This window comes from Sarcophilus harrisii, chromosome 3, assembly GCF_902635505.1.
Source record: "Sarcophilus harrisii chromosome 3, mSarHar1.11, whole genome shotgun sequence".
In the NCBI taxonomy this organism is placed as follows: Eukaryota; Metazoa; Chordata; class Mammalia; order Dasyuromorphia; family Dasyuridae; genus Sarcophilus; species Sarcophilus harrisii.
Window position 1 is genome coordinate 337723414 of NC_045428.1, and position 27907 is coordinate 337751320.

At 33.8% G+C, this 27907-nt stretch overlaps 1 protein-coding gene across 3 annotated transcripts in view; it reads right to left on the bottom strand.

Annotated features, from left to right (window-relative positions):
- The window catches only part of NCKAP5 (NCK associated protein 5), a 679630-nt gene that overhangs the window by 617228 nt on the left and 34495 nt on the right, over positions 1 to 27907 (bottom strand). The gene's annotated exons all lie outside the window — the stretch shown is intronic.

A 27907-nucleotide genomic window follows, 5' to 3' on the forward strand; every position in this document is an offset into this window, starting at 1 on the left:
TATAATATTGATGTTTATGCATACAATGATCGCCTGGTTCTGCTCATTTTATTTCGCATCAGTTCATGTAAGTCTCTCCAGGCCTCTCCAAAATCATTTTCCTGATCATTTCTTATGGAACATAACATTGCATAACATCCCATATCATTCTATATGTAATCCATAATATATATAATCCATACATTCATATACCATAAATTATTCAGCCATTCTCCAACTGACGGGCATCCACTCAGTTTCCATCAACTTTATTTATACAACAAATATTTTAATAAACACTGTGATAGATACAAAGTTTAGAAATGCTTCCTGCCCTCATAAAATTTATAAAGTCAGCCTCTTTATTTTTTCTTATTTTTACTATATGTTCTTTATGTTCCCCTTTTACCTTTCTTAATAAAAGCATATATTCATTCTATGTTGTTGAGAGTTTTTTTCCCCTACTCCAAATAGTAGAGATATAACATTCTAATTTCATGACTTCTTTGTCTTTGCCTTCATGACTAGAATACTTCTAATATTCATTCAATTACTAGCTCAAAACTATTTCTTCTGCAAAGATCTTATCTGAGCATTGAAAAATCTTCAATTCATGACAATTCCATAGAAGGATTACCAACAGTAAGATTAAGAATAAAAGTTATATCCTCTCAGTATGTATAAAGCACATCGTTATGTAGTTTCTATATTCATGCTAGTTTGCCTACAAACCCAAAATTAGGTAGCCAATATACAGAGAAGCCTCTTTTTAAATTTTATGTTACTCATGATCCAGAAATAAACAATGTAGACTCTGGTCTCAAAGAATTAGGTTTCTAATGTGAAAAACAGAATACATACATACACACACACAAATATACATTCACATAAAATAATCTAAGAATAGCAACAAGACATATGAATAAAATTCAAGAAAACTGAACTTATAAAGAATTTAATTTGGAGGGCTGCTAGGTGGTACAATGGATAGAGCACTAGCCCTGAAGTCGGAAGGACCAGAGTTAAAATCTGACCTCAAACACTTAACACTTCCTAGCTGTGTGACCCTGGGCAAGTCACTTAACCCCAATTGCCTCAGCATTTTAAAAAAAAGGCAGAAAAATTTACTTTGGTGATGTCCATCAATTGGAAAAGAGCTAAATTCATGCCTTCATAAGTGAAATGGAACATTATTACACTATTGTAAATGACAAATATAATGAAAGAAAAGCATAGGAAGACATATAAACTCACTCTGATAAAATAGTAGAATCAAATATATGTATGCACACACACATACATATACATACACAACTGTGAAAATGTAAATTGAAACAACATAGTAAGAAAAACTGAAAATAAATGTTGAATAAATAAAATGACCAATTTTGATTTCAGTGAATGGTTGAAGAAATATTCTCCTTTCCCTTTGAAGAGATGGAGAAATACAGAATAAATATATGGAATGAAAATTATGGAATAAAGAGATAGATATTTGAATATTGAATATTCTATAATACACTGTTAATGTAATAGTTTTGCTGAACTGCATTTTTTCCTCTTCTTATTCATTTCTTTGTTATTAGAGTTAATTTACTTAATAAAGGAAGGAGAATAGCTATATTTTGGGCTTTTTAAAAAAATAAGGAATGAGTACTGGACTTGTGGTTCTCTTGACACAGGGAACTCCCAGATGAGAAAACTATATCTACCACTGCAAGGTGTCACTGCCATATATATGGGTAGAGACTTATTTTATGGGCATGAAGAGATCAAGTCTCTCACCTGAGCCACATAGTAGTGTATTTTAAATGGACTTGAATCAAAGCGTTCCTACCTCTGGAGAGGATCCAACCATTCAGCAACACTGTCCCTCCTTGGGAATAAAGGTAATGTATAAATAAAATATATCTATTTTTAAAGAGTATACTTTGGAATCAATATTATATTTAGAAATAAGGAAAATTTTAAAAAGGTTAAAGAAATTGTCATTCCTCTTAAGAATCTAGAATCGTCTTGGAGAGACAAGAAATTACAATATATAAACACACATATATATGTATGTGTATATATAACTATATGTAAATATGTATAAATATGTATATATGTATATGTAAATGTATGTGCATATACATACACACACATATGTGTGTGTATCTCCAGAATAAAATACCAGAGCTCAAAAGAAAGAATAATGTACTAGATTGTAAATATCTTACAGGAGGGGAGCTATCAATTCTTTTTTTTTTTTTATTCTCTTCCAACCTTGTACCTATCCCAATGTCTAGCACTTTCATAATGTTTTTTAAACATTTTGATACAATCAGGTATGAGATTGAAGACTACAATGATCAGAGGCAGTCTAATTGAGGACCTGGGTTGTGAGCTGAGTATCCCACAGAGACTAAATTGACGAGCAGATACTTGAGCATGAAAATTATGGGATGAAAATAATGTTTTTAGATTAATCTTTCTTTCTTTTTTCTTTTTTTTTTGGGGGGGGGGCAATCAGTGTTAAATGACTTAATCAGAATCACAGAGCTATTGAATGTCTGAAGCCAAATTTGATCTCAGGTCCTCCTGATTCCAGAGCCTTATCCAGAGTTCTACGTAGCTGTTCCTGTTTTTAGATTAATTTTTCAATATTTCATAAAATGAATTGGAATAGATAATTGTAATAGTTCTAAATAATATAATAAAAGCTGATTTAATAAACCTTGTCAAATGCAGAGTAAATGAAAGATCAGCAAATCAGAGTTAATAGAACTAGATTAAAAGATGCATCTGAAGAAGGGATACTCTTCTGCTCTGTTAGGGCAAAAGGACATCAGACTATTTTATTGCTCAAACATCTTATTGCCAAGTATATATTTCAGAATTTGTCAAGATTCACACTAAAAAAAAAAAAAAAGCAAAAACAAAAAATCTCTCATATATACTATGTTAATAGTAAGACAGATTTTGAAATTGTGGGAGAATTAGGGAAATTACACACATATGTATAAACATCTTATCTTTCTCAAAAATAAGATTGAAAAAGGTATGGGTTAATTGGAACACTAATGCATTATTGTTGGAATTGTGAATTGATTCAACCATTGCAAAGAGTAATTTGGAATATACCCAAAGGGCTATAAAACTGTGCATACACTTTTAACCAGCAATACCACTACCACTACTAGGTCTGTATTCCAAAAAGAAAAGGACCCACATGTATAAAAAATATTTATAACAGATCTCCTTGTGGTAGCAAAAAATTAGAAATCAAGATGTCCATTAATTGGGGAATGGCTGAACAAGTTGTGGCAAATCAATGTAATGGAACACTGTTGTGCTAAAAGAAATAATGAGCAGACAGATTTTAGAAAAATCTGGAAAGACTTACCTGCATTAATGCTGAGTGAAGTGAGCAGAATGAGAACATTGTACACAATAACACCAACGTTGTGTGCATGATCAACTTTTATAGATTTAGTTCCTCTTAGTAATACAATGCTCTAAGACAATTCCAAAAGACTCATGATTAAAGATGCTATTTACATTCAGAGAAAGAACTATGAATTCTCAATGCAAATAGAAGCATTTTCATTTGTTGTTGGTTTTTTTTCTTTATCATGGTTTTTCCTTTTTGGTTTGATTCTTCTTTCACAGCATAACTAATGTGGAAATATGTTTAATATGCTCATACATGTATAACCTATATCAGATTGGTTGCCATCTTGTGGAGGGTAAAGGGAGGAAAAGAGAGAGAGAAATTGTAATGCAAAAAGTAAATGTTGAAAATAAATGAGTTAAAAAAAGAATCAGTTATGCTTATTTTACCCAAATATATGAAGGTAACTTGTGACATGGGCAAATTGATCTCAGCTTTTAGAAATGAATATCTGGGGAATCATCTAATGAATTGGATCAGGGTAAACAAGTTATTCTGGCAATTTCACTTCATGTTGGGGTTCAACAATTTTGGCTTAATTATCTATATTGCTCAAATTATCTGCTTACTATTTATGTCTCCTTTCCATTTGTTTTGTTCTTACCACTTAATACAGTGCTATGGATACAATAAGTGCTTAATAAATGGTTCATTCACTAACTCATTCATTTTATACATTTCAGATCTGGTTTGGAGACAATTATTTGGATTGGATTCACATACTGTCACAGCATCAATAAGACATGAAATATTGTAGTGATGAATAAGGACATGAGCATGTGTGAATGTTCAGAGAAATAGCACCATCTGATAGCAGAGAAACTATGTAAAGGAAATTTTGTAGATGGAGTTCATTCATTCTATGTTAAACTACAATCAAGTTACCAGTTTTCACAATGAATGGAACACATCACTAGTATCAGAATATCACAGATGAAATATTATACTTCTCTTGTTGAAACATTATCCCATAATAAATATTTGGTACAGCATTATGATATTAGCAATCTACTAATGTCCTAGCCTAATGTCTCACTGAGACCTGGTAGGACCCCTTGTCTCTCAATTCAACACAAGCTAATGATTTATTTTGGAGGAGATAGAATGAGGTTTGCTTTATCATAACATTGTTTAGTCACACAGGGAGGGGTTTTGAGATATTTCTATGGAGGGTGTATACATACTGATAAAATTGTGGACCTTTAAAAGTGGTGAGTTACATAAGCACAGGGGTTAGTATAGAGAATTTTCTGCTGAGGAAACTCCCTCTATCAATGCAATTCAGCACCTTCTTTTATTTTTGTATTGCAATGTAAAATTTTATAGGTGAAAAATATAGAAATCAACTTGCAATATGGAATTATTTGAGTGAAATATATCCACATTATTATTCACAAAGGACCAACAGAAAGCTATATTCAAATCTTCATATGGGAAGTCTAAATGCAGAACTCCCATTGGAAATTATATTTATAACACTCATGTTTTAGGAGAGTTAAAAATATACCCCAAATAAGTACATTTAAAATACAAGGCTACCATATTAATCCTTGGTGGCAGTGGATGTATTAAACATTAGAGAGATGACGGCAGTAAATGCCCTTTAGGAAACTTGAGATTCTTTGCAGTCCCATTAAAATTATGTAAAAGTTGACTGGACATCTCATTCCAAAACAAACATAATTAGTAGTATTTAAAAGTAAGATTCAGCACCTTCTTTGTAACATATTCTTAAAGAATTGTGAAAAGCACTGAGAGGTTAAGAACTTGCCCAGGCTCACATAGTCTATAAGTGTCAGAAATCAAATCCAGATCTCTAAAGATCCTATACCCAGCTATACTATGCTGCCTCTCATATTAAGGAATATATTAATATTTAATTGCTATTGTTGCTGGTAAGTCATTTTTCGGTCACATCTGACTCACTGTGATAACATTAGGAGTTTTCTTAACAAAGATACTGGAGTGGTTTGCCATTTCCTTCCCAACTTATTTTATACATGAGGAAACTGAAGCAAAAAGGATAAAACGAGTTGCCCAGTGTCACATAATTGGCTGCCTACGGCCAAGACTGAATTCAGGAAGATGAGTCTTCTTGACCCCAGGCCCAGTACTCTATCGCACCATTTAGTTGTCTTGTTATATTTGTTAATTTGTAACACTTACTCTAATGACCCTAATGTAATAAAAACCAAGAATTCACAGATATATAAAGACTTATGTGATAAAAATTATTTTCATAAAGCAGTTTTGCCTGGTTCCATTCTAATCCTCTGAAATTTTAATTTGTTGAAACTTCACAATATTTAGCTACAAACTCACAGAAGTAATATCACTCTTTCTCTGCTCACTAAAGCAAAGAACAAAATGTAAACCTTTAGTCTACAGAGGCAAATACTTCTGGGAATGCTAAATGTTTTATGGGATAATGTTTCAACATGAGAAATATGATACTTCATCTATGGTATTCTGAACTGGTGTTATGCTCCATTCATTGTGAAAACTAGGAACCTGGGATGTAGTTTAACACAGAATTACTGAACTCTACCTGCAATTGCTCTTTTGCATAGGTTGCTACCAGATTGTGCTCTCTCTCCAAACAATCATGCATGCTCATATCCTTACTCATTACTACAATGTTTCACGTCTTACTTGTCTGTTGATACTGTGATAGTAAGTGAATCCAAAGGAGTTTTATGCAGACTATGTCTACATTAGCAAAAGAAATTGCTACAGCTCAGTTTACATGAAATTTCTTTGGCAGCAAAATTTCATGTCATTTACTTCCTAATTGATTAATTATATTACTTCTGAGGTGTTCAAAACAGTGGAGGGATTCTGTCCAGATGATAGCACCATATGGTTCTTCTGGCAAAACTAACCTACTACAGGAGCTATTGTTCTTTTTTTTAAAGGAAAACTATTTCAAATTATCAAAACAAAGGACAGAATAATATAATGAAGAGAGGCCCAACCTTTACATAAAGTAAATCTGGGTTCATGTCATGAGTGACACATATTGGCTCTGTGGTGACTAGCAAATCATTTAACATCTCAATACTCCCAAGGAAGCTAATAATCTAAATTACAGATAGCTTGTTGCTAGGAATTAGTGGAGGAAGTTTAGATGATTGGTGAAATCATCATTCTAGATCTGCCCAATCCTCCAAAAAATCCGATGTAAAAATAAAATTCTGAATGCAGTATCTATGAAAAATAATACATTGTTAAGATATCACTTCTTCTAAGAAGAAAAATCAAGAAGAAATGAACTTCATTACAATATAAAATATTTTCATGTTTGATGATAAAGTAGAAAGAATACTAGAGAGTCTAAAGATTTAGGTCTTAATTATGAATTCTAGTTCTGCCACTAGCTAGCTTTGTCACATGGGAACAAATCACATTTTACCTCTTTTGGCTCCAGTTTCTTCATTGGTATGAAAGGAACTCAGGCCTGCATAATCACAGGTTTTCCTATCTACAGTTCTTCATGAGATTTTAAGGCACAGAGTTGTGGCCTCTGAACACAGGACCTGAATATTATAACCTAACAGTTATATGTACAGGAAAAGCAGAATAGTGAAGTCTCTAAGCACTGAAGGCATATTAAGAGTGAGCTAGGATAGAAAAAAAATAAAGATTATTATTAAACCTGTCTCTAATTCCTGCAGAGATTTTTGTAGGATCAAATGAGAGCACTGAATATGACTGAAAACTGTTCCATGATGTGAATAAGAAAACTTGAGGAGTCAGGGACTAGTTTCACAATGAGGAAATCAGGAAGTATTTTATGAGGGAGGGAAAGGGAATCTATTGGATACTGTGTCCCTGTATGTATGGGTTATTTTGATAGTCAAATATTTTTTATCATAATCACTGTATTTTGCTTTGAACTATTCTAGATCGGGTAATAAAAGTATTTGCTAAGAATTTTTGAGCTGTGATATTTAGTCTATAGTGCCCCCCAAGAATGCTGTGAATCTGGGGTGGTAGTGAGGAACTACTAGATGAGTGAAAATTAAGGGATCAAACCAAATGATTTCTATAATCCATCTTATCTCTTAAATTCTAAAATTATAATGTAAAACTTCTAAGTGTATGTTTTTCTATACAGAAACAGCTCTTGGAACTTAGATACACAGTTGGATTTTCAATATTTGGAATAGATTTAGAACAGGAAAGAACTTTTAGAAATCACTGAGTACAAACCCATCACTTTACAGATAAAGAAATTGAGGCCCAAGAGTTAAATGACTTGAACAGGATCACACAGTTATCTGGAAAGTCAAATTTCACTTTTCCTCAAGAAATAAAATAAAATAAATAAGGCCCATCTCTATTCCTAAGCACCATAGAAATGAGAAACTAAGTTAATACAATATTTTCTGTCTTTCCAGTAATAATAAAAATTACATTCTATATACTTCTAAATGGACTTATATAATTACATCTTGCTTTTCCTAAATTGATTAAAATATCAAAATGCCTCACCGGGACTTTCAGTACTATGAAATGAAATGTCTAGAGTGAAATTTAAATAGCCCAACAGGACCGAAATTCATAGCTTCATGAATTGATGGGTGTTAGGATTGGAAAGGAACCTTGGGAGACATCTAATCCAATTTTTCATTATTCAGATGAGGAAACTGAGGCTGAGAGTTTAAGCATCCTGCCCAGTGTTTATAGGTGGCAGAGAGAGGACTTAAACCCCAATGTGTTTTGTTAATTTACTAATATTTCTAATGAATAAGGAGGCAGTTGAAATGGATTTCTTGAAATGCTTACAGAAAGAACATTTGGTCCTCTTTTTATTAATCCAAATTGAGCAGCAAAATATTTGAAATATCAATATTATGCAGATTCTTTATGAAAATGTCAGATATTTTACCAGATAATAGGACCTGTATTTTTTAATCACCTTATAAAATTGGTACTATTAATGCTTAATGGTAATGAGAAGTGTCCTGTAGTGCTAACTTTTGTGACTTAAGGGACAAATTGTCAGCTTTTCCTCTCTGAATAGAATAATTTTTGCCTACAATTAAACATAATGACAACATTCAACAACAAACAACATGTAGAAATTGCTAATTAGGAATGCATTTCAGTCTGCAGATGCAAGAAGCCATTTCCTCCTGGTTTACAAGGTATAAGGTGTCAATTAAATATAAAATTAACCATTTGTGTGTGCAGAACCACAATAAGGATGTCCACAAATTTGGTGGAGTCTGATCAATAAGTGGTTTTCTTTGTGGGATGAACATGTTAACAAATAAATACATCTTACATAGCAAGGTCATTTTATTGGCTTCATTTAGAAAAGATGAGAGGATTATAGTTTATAAAATGTACTAAGCCTTGTGGATTCATTACCATAGTATTGTATACATTTGGAAATGTTTATCCCTATAGAGGAGCAGTCTTAGTTGTTCTTCATTATATTCTGAAAGTATTTTCCTTTGGTCCATATGCTACAATAGTTACATCACCTTGGGTAGTACCTTCAAATAGCACATACAGCAAAAACACAACAGATTAAAACAATTTAAAGCTCAAATGGCTCTTAGAAATCACCTAGTTCAGTGGCTAGAGCACCAAGCCTGAAAAGACTCATCTTTCTGAGTTCAAATTTGGCCATATACATGCAATATGATGCTGAAAAATCACTTAACCATTTGCCTCAGGTACTCATCTGTTAAATGAAATGGAGAAGGGAATGCCAAACCACTCTAGTTTCTTTGCCAAGAAAACTGCATAGAATCAGTAAAAGTCAGAAAAAAAGGGGGGGGGGAAGAGAATGACTGAACAACAAGAAGAGGAAACAAATCCCAAAATGTTAAGTAACTTTCTCAAAATTGCAAGTAGTAGTTGGAATTTTAACATGTCTTTTATAACTCCAAATTTCAGGAACTTTTTACTGTACCACACTTCAAGTATACCACTGTTGATCTTTGATTACTATCAACAATATAAAATAAAGCCTCCCCCATCCATTAGAATAAATGACATACTTAATTCTGATCTTCTCTTGAATATTTCTTACAGAGTAGGCCATTAACACATTTTACATTCTGTGAGACACTCACAGTAAAGTGCTAACTTCACTATGTGCTTAGAAAGTGTGAGAAAAACCATGAGCAAAATTTGTAAAACAACATTTTGCAGTGATAAACAAAAACAAAAATAACTACAGGACAGCTTTGGGGAGGCTCTAGCTTGGAAATTGCCTTTAAATAGTTATGTGACTTTTACTGTCATTTTCTTCATTGTGAAATAAACGGATTGGAATAAGTGAAATACAGGATCTCCTGGTCCCCTTCCCTCCAGAAACTTCACAAATGCTCTATAGAAGAGTTTTTGAGTTGTTCTGTGGGCTTCTGGGCAACTTAGCCTGCTTCTGACATAAAATATCGGGTCAGTTAAGAAAATGGTTCTGGTGATTATCCCAAATAAATGGGATAATTTTACACTTCTGGAAGCCTAAGAACTAGAAAAATTTTGGTGGAGATTTTAAAATCAAGCCTTTACAGCAGAAGTGTAAGAGTAAGTTAGTGAACTAACTTAGAGATGCCAGGTTGATGAAGATATAGATTATCTCAGTGAAGAAAAGCCTGACTGAAAATGTGACCTCTGAGCAAGAATAAATGTTATATCTGTGGGGTTTTTATTTGTTTTATCAAAATCCTACCAAGAATCATAAGTAGGGAGGAAGCTAATTAATCAGAGGATCTTAGATTTACAGCTAAGATAAATCTTAGAGACCATAGTGGCAAAATAAAGTGTCAGGACTGGAGTCAGGAAAACTTATCTTTTTGAGTTCAAATCTTACCTAAGTGTGACTGTAGACAAGTCATCTTTTTTACTTCAGTTTCCTCATATATAAACTGAACTGGAGAAAGAAATGGTAAGCCATTCAATTATCTTTGTAAAGAAAACCTCAAATGCTGGTCAAAAAGAGTCAGATATGACTGAAATGACAGAACAATAATAGTCCAGCTCCCTCATTTTACTGCTGAGAAAACTGAAGACTGGAAAAATGAAGTGACTTGCTCTGGATGACACAGATATTAAAAATCAGAAGCAGAATCTAAAACTGAGGCATCTGATAAAAGAACTACTCCACTTTTTACTGGATCACACATTCAGCTTGAATCAGTAAACTTTTAGTAAATGTAGAAAGGGAGCAATAAGTATTTATTAAATTCCTAATGTGTGCTAGGAATTGTACTAAGTGCTACACAAACATTATCTAATTTGATTTTTGTAATAATCCTGGGAGGTAGGTGCTATCTTGGGGAAACTCAGGCAAGTAGAAGTCATTTGTCCAGGATCACCAAGTTAGGAAGTATCACAGGATGCTGGTTTTGAACTGAAGTCTTCCTAACTCCAGGCCCAGCTTTCTATTAAATTGAACTATTTAACTGCTTCAATTTATACATTGTATGCAAGACATGGGGAGAAGAAATATAGCTCTATCCATCTATCTATATTTAAAGTTTCTATCCTAACAGTGACCAAAATCTACTGTATAAGGTTACAAGTCAAATGAAGCAAATTAAAAGTGTTCTAATTTTTCAAGACTTTGCAAGGAGGAATGTGAAAAACAAAGTTCTATTACTGTCATTGACCTTCATCCTGAAGGCAATGGTCTCCAACATTAGGATTAAAATTATTTCTTCTTATTTTGGATATTATTAGATCGTACTTCATACTTCTCATCACTAATCTTGACAGTCCCAGGTCTTGAACTAAAATTTTGTAAAAGGAAATCTTTGGGTGTTCTTTTTTGTTATAGAAACAAAAATTCTGCTGTATGGATGTGAGAGTTAAATCTAAATATTAACTAACTATGGGCTACACATCTCTTCATTAGGTTGCTCAATGTTTAGCATCTTAAATTATCTGAACAACGAGACCTTAGAATATATTTTGTTCAGTTAAAGAATACACAATTTAGGAAAGGGAATTAATAATCTGGAAAGTCCAAAAGAAGGCAATCATAATGACAAAAGGCCTTGAATTCATCCCACATGATAATTACTTGAAGGAGCTAGAGATGACTAACTTAGAAAAGAAAAGACTGAGGAAGTACACTATCCCTGTCTTCATGTATCTCAAAGGCTGATAAGAAAAAAGGATAGAATGTGTTGTTTGGCTGTACAAGGAAGAATGAAGAGCAAGGAGTGAAAGTTAAAAGAAAAACATTAAGTTTGAGTCAAGGAAAAACTTTCTAACAAAGCTATCTGGAATTGGCATGGATTATATTAGAAGGCTGTAAAGTTGCTATAAATATAAGCCTTCAAGCAGAAAGTAATTGACTGAATATTGATTATGTTATAGTGAGGAATTACAATTTGACTATATGTCAAACTAAATGGTCACTATGGTCCCTTCAAACTCTGAAATTCTGACACTTTGTAACAAAAAAAATTCTCCTTAACAAAAATAACTGTCCAAAATGACTGAAACAGGGCTTCACTCTAAATTGAGATCTTCCAGCAAAAGCTAAATTACCATTTATAAGACACATGACAGAGGAAACTCTTTTTCAGGTATTTATTGGACTAGACAAATTTAATTCTGATTCCATGAATGGCTACAGTTTATTGTTTATGTAGCAGAAATATAAATTTCCATTATGATTATTTATACTACTTTTTAAGTATAGTGATTTCATCTACTTTTTTTAATACTGAAACTAAGTTCTTACTGGACACATCCTCTTGACCTTTCCTTTAAAACTGAAAGGATGTTTTCTCTCTTACCTATCCAAATTGATATTTGTGGACCATGTGACCATGGTGAATGACCCTGATCATGGTTGGTTTTGAATTACATCAATATAAGTGAATGGTTCAGAACTATATGGTGCGGTGTATTTTTTTAAGCAATTGTTTTCAATGACACAAACTTCATAATCACTTTGTTGTAAACTTCTGATACTTCGCACTGTAGGGTATCAGAAAAAAAAATCAAGTAAGTTGATTCTTAGTTTGGAACTTACAAGATTTAGATTCCAAAGCTTCTGAAACAAATTCATCCCAATGGCAAATGAAAGGGTCTCAGTAAGGAAGCTTCCACCAAGTATTAGATAGAAGGATCTTTAGAGATTTTCTTACCATGGACTAATTCACCTCAATATCTATTCTGCCAGAATCTCTCCATCCTCATTATTTGTGATCTTAGAAATATGAAACAAGGGTTCCTTTTGTGATCAGAAATAGGCACACAAAAGATGCATGCTTTCATAGTTTTTTCTGATCGAGTCTCTGTGCTAAGGGGCAGAGAATTTCTATAGAAGGAAATAAAGCCAGGACTTTCAGGCCTACCCTGACAATGGCAGCCTGACTACCTGAAATTCCTTCCAGCTGCCTACAAAATTACCTCACCTCTCAAAGCTCTCACAACTCATGACACAGGCACACTTAAGAAAGAGGAGGTAATACTGAGAAGTTGTCATGAAAGACTTTTTGTCTTTCAGGCTTACTGATTTCTTGCCAGTCACTATTATTTTGCTTTTTATTTTACTCTTTGCCCAACCCCTGAGTATCATTCAATCTGCTGCACAAGACTCAGGATCCCAGAGTTTTCCATAGAAAGAAACTTAGAGGCATTTCATTCAACTTAATCATTTTAAAAAATAAGGGAAACATGGCCCATGGACATGAAGTGATATGCTGAAATCATCACACATAACAAACTAATCAAGGGTACATTTTGAAGCCACATTTAGGTTTTTTTGAGCAAGTTCTTCTGCCCCTGTGCCATGCTTTTTCCTCCAGAGATATATACAACACATGGAAAAGGAACCCTCAAATAAAAATGTAAAACCACTTAGGAATATCTGGCATCCAATGTTGCATTGCTCTGCCATGAATAGATCTCTCATGATTCTTCTGGTCTCCTTCCTTTCTTCCTACATAAAGTTACAACTACAATATAGTAGATCCTCTTATAGCAAGACACTAACCTCTGTGGTTTTAAATCTTTGCTTTTTTATATTGCTTATATAGTTTTTGAATGCAAGTACTATGCCATTAATAGAACTATTGGCAGAAGCCTTACTTTTTGTCCTTACATATCCAGGGCTTTTTCTCTCTGATTGTGATAGCATCATCTGGATGGCAAAATGGGGTCATCCAGTTTTAGATAACATCAGTAGCTTATGGCGGCAAAAGCTCTTCCTTTAATTGGTCCTAGTTAATAATCCTTCCACCAAAAGGACAGACTTGTCAGATGATGTTCCCTGAATAATCACTCTGGATTTGCTTTCTGCCCAACCTTCAGTTATATCCCTTCTATAGCTGTTCCTGAAAGTTAAGTTCTCTTGGGTCCATCCCTGGGAGGGTGGATATTTTGGAGGGCAGGACATCTTAACAATACACCCTCTTGAGATGTAGGTATCTGGTTCCAATTATGATATTTTGCTCTGATGTGTTCTTATTTGTTCCTCTTTATTCTCTCCAGCAAGATAATAAATACGTAAAAGGAAAGAGGTATTCTCTTGAACATTTCTTTTGGGATTACCCAAGGACCACTTGCACTGCGATGCCATATACTGGAAACCATTATATAATCTACAATTGGTAATGACCACTGAATGAAGACATAGCCCTTGGGAGTTTACTGCCCTATGCACTTCCCCATTCCTTGGGTAAACTGAGGATCAGAAAGACTAAATGATTTGTTCATACTTACAAAGCAAACTTTGCTCATTCCTCTTCTGAAGCAGTATAAGGCAAATCTTGCAAGACAACTACTTCTCCAACTAAGATACATATAAACATGTGTTCTCCTAATAAATACATAGACAAGACATAGGCCTTCCCCTCCTATTTAGCCCCAACTTTACAGTTTGAACACACAGAAGTAAAGTAAATCAGAATAAGAAACTGTTAAGAAGCAAATCAAAGCACTATATGGACTGCCATTACAAAGCTGAGTCCTAGATTTAGTTTCAAATAAACTTCCAAGCCCTGTCTTCCATCTTTTGGACTAGAAATACAGGAGCCAGTTTCAATACTAGTGTTTTAGGTCAAATCAAGATAGTTTGGATGACTAATTTGTACACTTTTAAGTTCATTAATTTGAGATAAAACAGAATCATGAGAATAGGAGTAAATATTTAATAAGTAACTCTTTTAAAAATATAATTTTTAAAAATTTAATTTATCTTATTAACATCTTTCCATCACTTTCTTAAGTCTAGTCAATCAAAAAAATAAAGAATGAAGTCCTAATTTTTAGCACTTGCTGATTACCAAGATGTTTATGCTTACAATGAAAATTTAACAATAGTTTCACTTGAGGTTACTGAGCTGACTGTAGCACACTAGAGAAAAGCAGAGGAGAGGAGGGGATAGAAGGGAAGAGACAATCAACTTTAGCCAGGCTAAAGTTCTTTGCAGTGACACAAAAGAACTACAGGAGTCTTAAGTTCCTGGCTATTTCTATTTATTTTTGTTTCTGTTTTTCCTTTTCCCAAAGAAGATATGTCAGATTGCTCTGCAAAATTGCCTGAAGTCTTGGTCATTGTGAACTATGAAAGGTTTTGTGGCTAAAAATCTTGAGGTTACAAGGTCAGAGAAAGAATTCATTCTGACTATGCTTTTTAAATCTATTGTCACATCTCTCAACTATGTAAGAGGGTATAGGATGTTGAGAGTACTTGGAACATAGCAGAAAATGTAAAATAGCTCATTATTTCTAACAAGAAGTGATAATAAACATATGCATTTATTGTTCTCTTAAGCATGGTAACTTAAGAATTGTGAATTCTAAACTCATATTTCCTTCTAACAACTATCTAGATTCCCTTTTGCGGCTATTATTACTTTGTGCTAGCAACTATGACATCTGAATCTGTGTTGATACTTGTCATACTGGAAATATAAACTAGGAGCTACCTGAAGAAACAAGCTTTCTGAAATGCCTTTTAAAATATAGTTCTACTAAAGAGCACTCTATATACCAGTTCTTGTGCCATAGAGATTATAAAACAAACAGGAGCTGTCTCATTTTAAAGAGTTATAATGAAAACCTGAAAATTTTCCAAGGAACTCAAAGAATACTCATTACTAAATGTAAATTCAAAAATACTTACTGATCTCTGTCCCTTCCTTCCACCCCCAAATTATCTTGTATTTATTTTGTATATATTTGTTTCCACCAGTTGAATGCAAGCTCTATAAAAGCAGGAATTTTGCTTTTCATTTTGATTTTACATCACCAATACCTAATACAGTGTCTGACACAGTGCAAGTCCTTAACAAATTGTTATTAGGCTATTAGTACTGAGCACTTTATGTAAGAAGACATGCTCAATATCATTTAAAACGAGTAGTTCAAACTTTGGAGTTTTTTTAAAAGGGAAGAAATAAAGACAATAAACTATTTTAGACATAATGTACTCATTAAATTGTCTTATTAGAAAAAACACATGAAAGTGACTCAAAATAAATTGGTGAAGACATTTAATTACAATTCAGCCATTGATTATTACTATGTAATTATTGGGTATAATGAAGAAAAACATAGCAAGTCAATTAAAGACAAATAAAATTTCTGATTTAACTCTAAACCATTAGGAGTCATTTAGAGGCACCTGTGCCACAGTCCCTGGGAGAAGCAGATGCATTCTCTGTTCTCCATCCTGCCCATTATCTTTTCTCTCATGATACTAGTCACCTCCACTTAGGTTTACTTGGGGACTGAGGAACCAACTAGTCGAAGTTAATCATTTATTGAACACTAATTACATGATGAGTGTTATAACTTGTCAGACCTCAAAAGGAAATAGTTTTTGCCCTCTTAACTCAATAAGAAATATTTATTAAGTACCTGCTGTCATTGTGTATGAAGCACAGAAAGAAACCTGATAATTATATGATTGATTTAACCATTATGGACAGCCAATCTGAATAATATCAGCCCCAACTGAATTTTCAGTGGAGACCTTTATTTTCCTATCTACCTGTTAACATTGCCAAATTCACGTTGTGTAGACATGGCATGAGAGTATTTATATGCCAGAAGATACAAATTTATTAAATAAATAAAAGTGCAATACAAATTGCCAAAAGCTTTTTGGGTCATAGGGAACATAATTAAATAATGTTTAGAAGAGAAAATAGAATCAAACTGATCCAGCCAAATAATTCTAAACAATAAAAATGTGTAAATAATCAGAAATAACCACTCTATGGATAGAATCAACTTTGTTTCATTTATAAGTTATAGTAAATTATGAAAGAACCCAATTGTCAGATATGCAAAGAAGAAAATGAAAAGGAATTAAAAAATGTTGGAGTGTAATTGATATTAAGGTGATCAAAGGGCTAAACTATCCAAAATGAACCTAGATTAAAACGTCAAGATTACATACTCTAAAAACTGTTTATAAAAGACGACGTAATAGTCTGAGTAATTTATTGGGAGTTCATTTTACATGCGTGTGTGTGGCACCTTTTTTAAAAGAACATTTCCTAATAAAATAGAACAAAAAAGAACTCCACTTAAATGACTCACAAAAAGAGGAACCATCAATTTTATGATCCTATGGGACTCAGTCCATAGACAACAGAAAAACTGTATAAGTTAATATAGATTATGTCAAATGAGATGCTGGAGAACAAATACTCGTGGGATCCTTAGGGAATGTGCACATACATAATCTGGCCCATACAAATTGGCTTGTCCTATTATAATGGATTATAAGCTCCACACCTCTAGGGAAGGAATAGATTTGATACTAATGGAAACAACATGTAAGTGATCTCCCCAGTATGCCAATTGCCATTCTTGATGAAGTTCCTGATTTAGGAAAATTGTGAAGGTGCCAATGTATTTGATAATATAAACTTTGATCTAGCCCCACTCAGTCAGCACTGCAATCAAATTCATGAAGAATAATAAAAATTCCAGTTTCATTAACATACAAACCCAGATTTGTAGGCAGAAAGATATTGAGTCATTTTAGTATTTTTTAGGTGTAACAGTGGCAGATAGTGCAGCACTAGGCCTGGAATAAGGAATACCTGAGTCCAAATATGGTCTTAGATACAAACTGGTCAAGTCATTTAATCTCTTAGTTTATCTTATTGTAAATTGTAAAAAACCATAATGCCTACTCCACATGATTATTATAAGGACCAAATAAGATAATATTTGTAAAATTCTTAGCACAGTACCTCACACAAAGAGGGCACTAAATAAATGCTTATTTCTTTCCTTCCTTAATAAACAGGAAACAAATATCATTAACAAGGACTTTAAGTTGATATGGTAGTTAGAAAATATAATAAAAAGGATTTTTAGTTAGAGAATATGGATCCAAAAAACTACATTTATCATTTATTATCTGTGTAACTTTAGGAAAGCCATTACATTCTCTGGGTCTTATTTTATTTGCCTGCAAAATAAGGTAGTTAGACTAGAATCAAAGCTTCTTAAACTTTTTCCACTTATAAATCCTTTTAGTTCAAGAAATTTCTACATGATCATGGCTATATATGTAAAATAGGCATACAAATATTTGCTGATAAAAATGATAATAGTGCTATTCCCACATTAAGTTACAAGATCCCATGTGAGATAGTGAACCACAATTTAAGAAGCTGGAGACTAGAAAAACTTTATGGTCCTTAGTTCCATTATCTTACATCTATGACCCTTTGAATAAAACAGGAGCAAAATGGCATATTTGAAAGAACAGTGTTCAAATCTTACCATTGGCACTTATTAGCGATATAAACACTTAACTTCTATATTAGGCTAATCTACCAAACTTAAGTCATCAAGGAATTGTGATCTAGATTAATAGAAGTTTCTATACCCAGAGTTGTTTGCATATTCTATTTTGAAATCATGTTGTATCCAATATATTACTTGAAATAAGAGGATGAAACAGAAAAGTATTCATTCTATCAATATAGTAAATATGTTTCTTAAGCAAAAATATTAATAACATTTTATTTAATATACAATTTGGCATAATTAATATATTATTTATTAATAAGGATAATTTCTTCATTTCTGAAATTGTTCAAGCATTGTTATGAAAATATGCAATAAGGGTTGAATACTTTATTAATAAAAAACAGCATGAACAATGATCCCAAACTACTATATATCCCATGACACATGCATACATATTATAAACACACCTACATAATAGATCAGGTAATGTATAGTATGTCTCATTTGTGGGTGTCAATGTTTTATGACATAATTTTTTAACCACAATGATTTGACTATTAGCTTCAATATTAAATTTTCCATGCATTTAGAGGGAGAAAATGGGACAAAATATTCGAGATGGGCCTATTGCTAAAAACCTAAGAGATATGGTCAGTGTACCTATAGACTACTATTCTATAGACATACTATCCTTCAAAAACACTTTAATCTAATAGAGAAAGATAACTATAAAGGATCCTCCTCATTTATAAATTACAACATGGCTAGGTATTTATATATTTATATTTATTTTTTATACATGCTATCTTTCCCCCATGCATCCCAAAAGGCCATGCAAAAGAAATATCATGTCTTATACTTTTGTCAAAAAAGATAATACATTCTTAAGTAATTCTATATTTATAGCAATTTGAGGAGAATTATCCACGAATAACCTAATTTATTTTCAGACAACTGTCACTCCCCAAGTATTAGAATGAAATGAATTAGAATTAATATATCTTTGTTTAACAAAAAAATATGAGGTAAAGTTTATTAAAATTGTGGAATTTTATTACCAAAATCAACTCAACTTGACTTATATAGTAAGTTTTTCACATTGATAGATTTATTAAAAGGGCAAGAATACCAGGCTGCTAAGTCTCTGATAGTCACACTCATGCAGCAGGGATCAACATTAAGTTGATAACCTTGCTTCACATCTTCATTAACTAGCTAGAATTCAGTCCACACATTAATTTAATGAACTCTGCTGTCCACTGTACTGCAAAATCTGGACATATTTCTGATATCAAAGACATTTCAGAATTATAGGTTGTTATATGTGCAAGAAATGATTATCAAAATGATAGGTAATAATGTGTTTCTTCTTCCTTGCCTATAGTAATTTCTACTTTTTAAAGTAATACACTATATGTTCTATTTTATTTTCATAACAACTCTATGCTGTGTGTGTTATATTTCAATTTTGCAAATGATGAAGACAAAGAATCAAAGTGATTTTGATTAGTTTTTAGAAACTAGTTTTTCCTAGTTATGCTAGGAAAAAGTTCAAGCCATATGAATCTCTCCCTGCTGAAATTATTTTGTACTTACTTATGCAAGTACATGTTTCATTCATCAGTAGAATGCAAGCTCTTGAAAATAGGGATTGCTTTTCATATTATCTTTTGTATTTCCAATGTTTATCGCAATTATTATCATTAATAATATTTGTTGAATTAATGGATAATTTCATAGTGTTCTTTCCAGTATACCATGCTGACTCATATATGTGTGTGTGTGTATACACACCTGTATGTGTGTATACAGAACCTGATGCTGTTTCTCCAAAAGAGATGTGAAAATTATATTGTGTCTGTGCTAGCCATCAATTGCCATACTGATATAAAAAAACTCATATTGAATTTTAAGACTTCCTACCAATTGTCATCTAAACTTATAACTTTAAACTTATCTCTCAGTATCAAGAAAAGTAGTTCTCTTTCTTTTTAGTCTCAGGACCCCTTAAAATCAGTGAAGGCCACCCTTAAGAAATTTTGTTCTTATGGTTATATCCATTGATATTTATTATACTAGAAATTAAAATATCTCAATATTATTAGGAGAATAGTTTTGATATTGTGGATACCTAGAAAGGCTCTTAGAGATCCTCAAGAGTCTCCAGATCACACCTTGAGAATCATTGCTGTACATTGTGACTTCTGTGTCAATCATATATATATATATATATATATATATATATATATATATATATATATTTCTCCATACTCTCTTATTACACAATTATTAAGCACACTGACCACCTATTTTCTCTGAAACTTAAGCAGAATGAACAAGTTAACAGAAAAATGAGAAAGTACAAACCAATGATAATAGTGACTCATGATGATGAAGAAATCTGCCTTGCAACAGCAAACAAACAACAACCCATCTCTTCCCCCATAACCAGAATATCATGTCCAGAAAGTCACCTGATAATTCCCTAACTAACTCCCCTCACTCAAGTCTTTCCATTATTTCTATTTTGTTTGGCTTGTAATATTTATGGAATTGTCATTTTAAAGTGAAGTTATGTTATTTTGTTTCCCCTAGAAGCTCTGTTAACTTCAGTATTTTGGTTCCCTCATAATTGCTTCGCATAGTCTTCTGGTTATAAACTAATTTTATTCAAGGATTATATTTTGGAGATCATATCATACAGAAGTGTCCTACTATATCTGATATACAATAAATTTTCAATTCAAATTTTAAGATACTTATGAGCAGCCAGTTAGCAAATTGGTTCTAAAAAGCATTAAAATCAAAAGGTAGAAGAAGAGACATAAGTACTCAAGTATAGTAATAGTTATTTCTTCAATACTTCAAAAGATTTGTGATTTCATCATTATGGGCATTCACTCCTCTCCATGAGATGGTTCTATATGCTGCTATATCCAAAAGACAAACAAAGAATCAATTATAAGCCAACCTTTTGGTATATAGTACAAACAAGATATAGGTATTGTGAAGATAAGTTTTGAGAGGAAATGGAAGAGCATTTCACCTTGGGGAAGAGATAATTGCAAATATCAATTTCTCTACTTCCCACACCATATATGCTGGTATTATAAGAGGAAGGGTAATATTTTTGGTAAATGGAGTGAAAGGGTTAAAATACCAGTGGTTCTAGAAGGACTCTTCTAGGCTATTGAAATACATGAGGCCTCATTACAAGAAAAATCCAGAACTTTTCCAAAGGAAAATATTATTTTAAATATCCAGAAGTATTCAATTATTTGAGATTCATATGTGATTTTGCAGCTACTACTATAAAGGAAAGCCTAAAATTATATATTCCAGAAGGCATAGGACATAGGCTTATAATCAAGAATAATTTACCCAGTTAAACTGAATATAATGCTATAAAGAAAAAAAAAAACAAAGGTCTTTAATGAAATAGAAGACATCTAAGCATTCCTGATGAAAAAAAAGAGTTGTATATAAGCCTTGAAATACAAATACAGGAGTCAAGAAAAATATAAAAAAGGTAAACATGAATGAACAATCATAATTGATTAAACAAGAGTAAATTGCTTAAATTGAGTAAATGATACATTTGGTCTCTGAACCCTCTCCTTATCGAGGTTCTGAGGGAAAGCTTATTTGAAGAGAAAACCTAGCAATACTATGCCTAGAACTTAAGAGAAGAATAAAAGAGAAGGAAATGAATCAGTCAATATTTATCAAGGACTTATGTGCTAGGCACTGTCATAAGTGCTTCATAATTATTATTTCTCTTGATCTTCACAACAATCTTTAGAAAGGGGTACTGTTACTATTCCCATTTTACAGATGAATAAACTGAGGCAGTGAGAGGTTAAGTGATTTGGTAAATGTCTGAAATTGAATTTGAACTCAGATATTCCTGATTCCAGGCCAAGAATCCTACATAACGACCAGCCAATATTCAAAAGGATGTACAATGGCATGGGCTATGCACTATCTAGTAAGAAAGATGAATGATTCAAAATAGAGAGATGTGGGAGAAAGGAGAATGATCCATTTTAATGCATAAGATTGTTTTATCTGACTGTGTATTCTTATAAGAAGGGTTTTGATTTTTTGTTCTCAATTAGGGGTCAGATGGAAGAGAGAAGAGATACATTTTTGCTGATTAAAAAAATAACAATCTAAAAATCTGTAAGCAAAACAAAAACATTAGCAACTATGGAGAAAAGCAGTATTGGGGAACCCTTTTCATAGTCTAATTCCTATAATAATTTTCTTCACATGCTGCTTTTATTTATTGACCATCACTCCCAATCCCTTATGATCTTATTACTTGACTTCTCTACCAAAACTGATTTATCCATTGTTACCAAATATCTCTTTACTAATAAATCTAATGACCTTTCCTTAGCCCTTTTTCCTTTTTCATGATGACTCTTGCCATATGTGACTAAGAAGAGGCTATTCTGATACCTATTAGGATGCTTTGTTTAACTTCATGCTTAGTTCAAGTACTGTTACCTACAGGAAGCCTTTCATGATGCTATAGGGAAACTCAATTCATCCAGAAAGCTCTTATTAAGTATCAAATATACATAAGGGACTGTTCTGAGCAATGAAAATACAAAGGCAAGTTACTTTGTATTTATGTACTTCTATCTAGCTTTTCTTTTTCACAGTACTTTAAGTCCTTCAAGAAAAGGGACAATTTAAAAAAAATTTTTATCTCCAACCATCTAGCAACACACATTCTACATAGCAGGCATTTGATAAAAACTTACTTAACTGAATTGAATTCAACCATCAGTGATTAAGGAAATAGTTCACTGGTGATGACTTAGGTCTAGCTGTCCTAATGAAGAATCTCTAAAAGAGGGCAATCCTATTCTATCTCTCTGGAATCTCATTCTATCCTTTGCATTGTTAGAGAATGGTCTAGTCCTTAAAATAGGTCATGATTTTTCATACATATGGAAGATTAATCTCAACATGTGTTATTTCTGATGAAGGTAATATTGAATTCTCCCTTAAATATAATTGTGTCATTATTTTAATCTTGCAATTCTTCATTTATAAGGGGTTTTTTGGTTTGTTTGTTTTATCTCTTGATTTTTCTGAATGTGAAGGACAAGAGAAAGGAAAATAAAAAAGATGGGAAGCTTGTTTTACAGGCATGAAAAAAGAAAACTGGGAAATCTCAGTCAGGGGGAGTCAAGGTTTCAATATATGACTGAGCTTTTCCTTCTCATTTCCAGATAGGATTTTTTAAAATAGGTTTTCTTGATGTTTTTTTTGTTTTTATATAACCCATTTTTTGATATATCTTCTCCAATTTTATCCTCCCTTCTAACAGAAAAAGTTATCGGAAACCAGGAGACATAATCACCAAATTTGATAGTATATGTGACATTCTATACTTATCTTCCTCCACTTCTCTTTCAAGAGTTGGAAGTTGTGTTTCATCATCTGCTCCCCAGGATTGAGTCTTTATTGTAATTAACAGAAGTAATTTGTATTGATATAACTTTCAGGGACACCATGATATCCAGAAAGTCTCTCTTTTCCTAAGGATCACGATCTTATCATTAGGTCTTTGTGCTATAAACTGAAAATTATGAGCCTCAGGTCCTCAATACTCTCCTCTTACTGTTCCATGCACAGGCATTTTTTCTAACTTACAATGTTTTAAATCTCAAACATAATTTATCATCTTATCTGGTCAGATAAAATCTTTCTAGATAATTGCACCTGCTTAAACCACTGCTTCCTACTATTACTGAAAGGAGATCAAAGTCTTCATGGAATGGAACCACAAAAAAGTAAATTTCATAGCAGAAAAAATGTTGAAAGCATAGGACACGTTTTCCATATGGTAGAATCTAGAGTAAGACATCCTAGAAGTCAAGGCATACTTTTGGTTCTAGCATATGGATCTTCACAACAGCCTAATCATTATCATTTCTGTGTAGTTTGCCAAGAAATCTTCCCTTCGGCAAATTATTGCCCTATAGGATGAAGAGAAAGGGGAAGAGGAGGAAGAAAAGGAGTAGAAGGAGGAAGAAGAAGAAAAAGAATTACTAATAATAGATAAAGGTATATACCCCTTTGTATATGCCAAGAACAATGCTAAGCATTTTACAATTATCTCATTTGATCCTTACAAAAACTTTGTGAAGTGCGTGCTATTATCGTTCCCATTTATAATTGAGGAAACTGAGAAAAACAGAAGTTGAATGAGTGCCCAGAATCACACAGCTAGTATGAATCTGAGACTGAATTTGAACTCAGGTTTTCCTGAATCCAAGTCCAATGATCTATTTTACTAGGTGACCTAGCTGCCTCTAGGAAGGAAGATTGTTGGAGAAACTCCTTCACAATCCTCTGACCACATCTGAAAACCCCACTTTATCTCTGACAGCTCAAATATATTTTCATTGACTTGACACTACTCCTCACTTAAGCCTTGCAATAAATGAAAACAAACTGGTTAACAAATAAGACGTCTCCAAGCAAAGTTCAATGACAAGTAAACTTCTGCCAAGCAAAAAAGAAAACAAGGAAAAACTATAGCACCAATATTCCCCATGTTGCCTAATAGTATGAAGCAGTGGAAAGGTCCTGCTATAGCTCGATAGTCTCCCACAGTAACAAATCATGCCTCTATGTTTACTTTTTATAGCTTATCTATAATCTAACCATGTATATAGCCATCTCTCATGATATAAATCACATTCCTCTGAAATGCTACTTTTCTTTAAAACTCCTTTAGTAAATTTTTCAAAATGATAGCAAGGGTATTAGCATTCGACCCTCCCTCACTTTCCAACCCTCATTTGTGAACTAAAATTATTAATCATCAATTGGTATTCTGCAAGCCATTTGGAAAGGAAAGCCAAGAGTGATATTCATAGCTGTGGGAGTGAAGGAAGTATCTGAAATAGATGCATACTGAAGAAGAACAGGATACAAGATAAGTAAAACTCTGGGAAGGTCTTCTGAAGATTCTTTTTCTAAAGAGCAAGCATCTACCCTTTTATAAGATCCTGCCTTTATAAACTAATAGAGATGTCCTATTTTGATATACTGGAGAAAAATTGCCCTCACCATGTCTTTCTTCATTATATCTCATAGACAATGTATTCTCTCATGTTAAGCTATGAAGTTTGAAAATTGTTACCTTTTCCATATACTGCTTTGCAAATTCCACAAGGTCTTTTGACCAAACCCATAAATATTTTGTTTCATTTGCCAAAACTCATAGCATTTTCAATATCATGTTTTATTCCATATTAGTGCCATTGAGGGATCCAACAGCCCAGGTTTCTGTACTGTAAAGTGGGTCAGGGGATCTTAATCTGCTGCAGCAATTTATAAATATGGGAAAACCTTCTGGATCACCCTTGGTCTTCTATAGATATCAGCTCTGCCATGATGCTTTCCTGATAATATGCTTTTTATATACTTGTTGAGTAATTTATTCCCATCTGCAGCCCTCAAACTGTCTCATAACCTGCTACAGAAAATCATATTCTCTGTTTTAATGCCATTGTGGTAACTCAAAAATCTCAACTCCCTCCCATTTTCTTTTGGTTAAGTAGAAATGACAATAAAATAATCTGTATTTTCTGGATTCATACACACACACACACACAATATATATATACATACATATATGAATATGAGAAAACAAGAGATAAGCTGGTTGATTTATATGCTACACTGGGGGTGGGGGAGGTTAAAAGTTTACCAACATGATTTTCCAAGTTCTTTCCCAAAGCAGAAAGAACTTGACAGGTTAATTTACATGACTGATTGACAGGATAGAAGTTGGAGGAGGGGGAGAACAAGATTCACATTACTTCTTCCTTCCAGTTCTAAAAAGTCAGTACTCAAGATTTTCCAAAAGCAACAGCAATGGTTTCTAAAATGCTGTGGATTGGGGGCAAAGGGTGGTTTTATCATTATAGATCAGACATGAATCCCACTTCAAAAGACAGATAAGGTAGCAAGAAGGGCACACACAAAAATTAAGGGAGGAAAAAAAAACCATCAGGATACTTAGCATTTTCACCAAGCATCTTTCTATAGGAACTGTATGCCTTTTGGGACTATGGAGAAACAAAGAGAAAAAGGTTACCTCCTAGAGTAAAGTAACTGGAGGGGGGTAGAGAAGCAAAAGACAAAAAATAGTATTTTCTGCTATGACTTTATTTCTGGAAAATAGTTTCCAGAATGGTTGAAAAATCTTTCAGGGTCATTACAGGGTATATATCTACTTAAGTAACTAGGCAATCAGAAAAACAGAAGTCAAATTACAAGGGAAAGAGAAAGAATGGGGAGGGTGCAGGGAAAGAAGTGGGGAGGGGAATAAGGAAAAGCCACATTTTCTGATTCAATGAAGCAGTTATGAACGAGAATAGGAAAGAAACTCAGGGGCTGTAGACTGTCATTGAGAGAGAACCCAGTCAGATAACAAGTGAAAGCACTCGGTTCAATCTGAGAGATTAGAATTTTCTAGTCGGTCCCTTCTCTGCATAAAAAAGGAGAAATAAAACTGAGGGGCAAGAAGTGGGAAGGCTAGTGGACTGCCAAGGAGGTATCTTGCAGGGAGGACAGACCACGGGCTGCTCCTGATTCCCTCTCCCTCTCTTCCTCTCTCTCTCGCTCTCTCAAAAAAAAAAAAAATCATATTTCGGGGCCATCAATCAGCATTAAGCTGCTTAGGGGTGCAGAGCAATTCGCTACATACAGTTGCCTGTAGCAACAGGGCACACACTCTTAATCGAGTGGGAAGGGGAGTAGGAGGAAAAAGGCCTGGGTTTGGGAGGGAGGCAGAAAGTAAAATCTAGAAAGTGACAAGTCAGTGGGAAAGTAAGGGTGCAGTAGGTTAGTATTAAGAGGAAGGAGCCTTCCACAAGGTGAGATGAAAAGATTAGATGCAGCAGGCCCTTCAGCATCTGGACAGTGAGTTTTCAAATCCTTTTACTCCGTAGCTCTCTCTAGATCCGCCTCCAAAAACAATCAGTCAAGTGTTCCTACTCTCCATCTCCCCATAATCTAAAATCCTCATAAAGCAAGGGCAATGCCAAGGGAAAGGAGCAGCCCGCTTCTTTGCTTGGTGGCACGAGAGTCACCTGTGCAGTTCCTTCGCTCCCTGCCAGGTTGAGGATCTGACTCTCTTCCCCGCCCCCTTTCTGTTATGTGTGATGTGCCCCGTGAGTGAAGGCTGATGTGTGAGTACACGCGCATATACGCGCGCACGCGCGCTCGCGAACCCCTCCCCCCACATATACACACGCAAACACGTGTGTGTGTTTGTTTCCATTTGGATTTCCAGATTTTTAGTAGGTTTCCTAAGTCAAAGCAAAGACCCACAGGTGGAGGACGGGGAAAGCGAAACTGCTGCTAGGGCAGAGAAGAAAACAAATCCCTGGAGAGGAGTTGTGGGAGAAACACACACACACACACACACACACACACACGCACACGCGCGCGCGCGCACACACACACATACACACCCATCACAACCCTCAAAATCCCGAAGGCAAAAAATGGGGATCTCAAGTCATCTCCCCCTTGTGTGGTAAGAGGGGAAAGGAGTCTGGCACCAGTAGATGGAGTGGAGATGAGAAGATCTGGACACTCTTAGCTAGGGAAGGAGGAGAGATGAGAGAGAGGGAGGGAGAGGGGAGGAGAGAAAAGAGGGAGGGGAGGGGACTGTGCAAAGAAAAGTGGGAGCGAAAGGGATCAAGGGATGGGGGCAAGAGAGGACACGGGGGCAGGCGAGGAGGAGAGCCAGTGGAA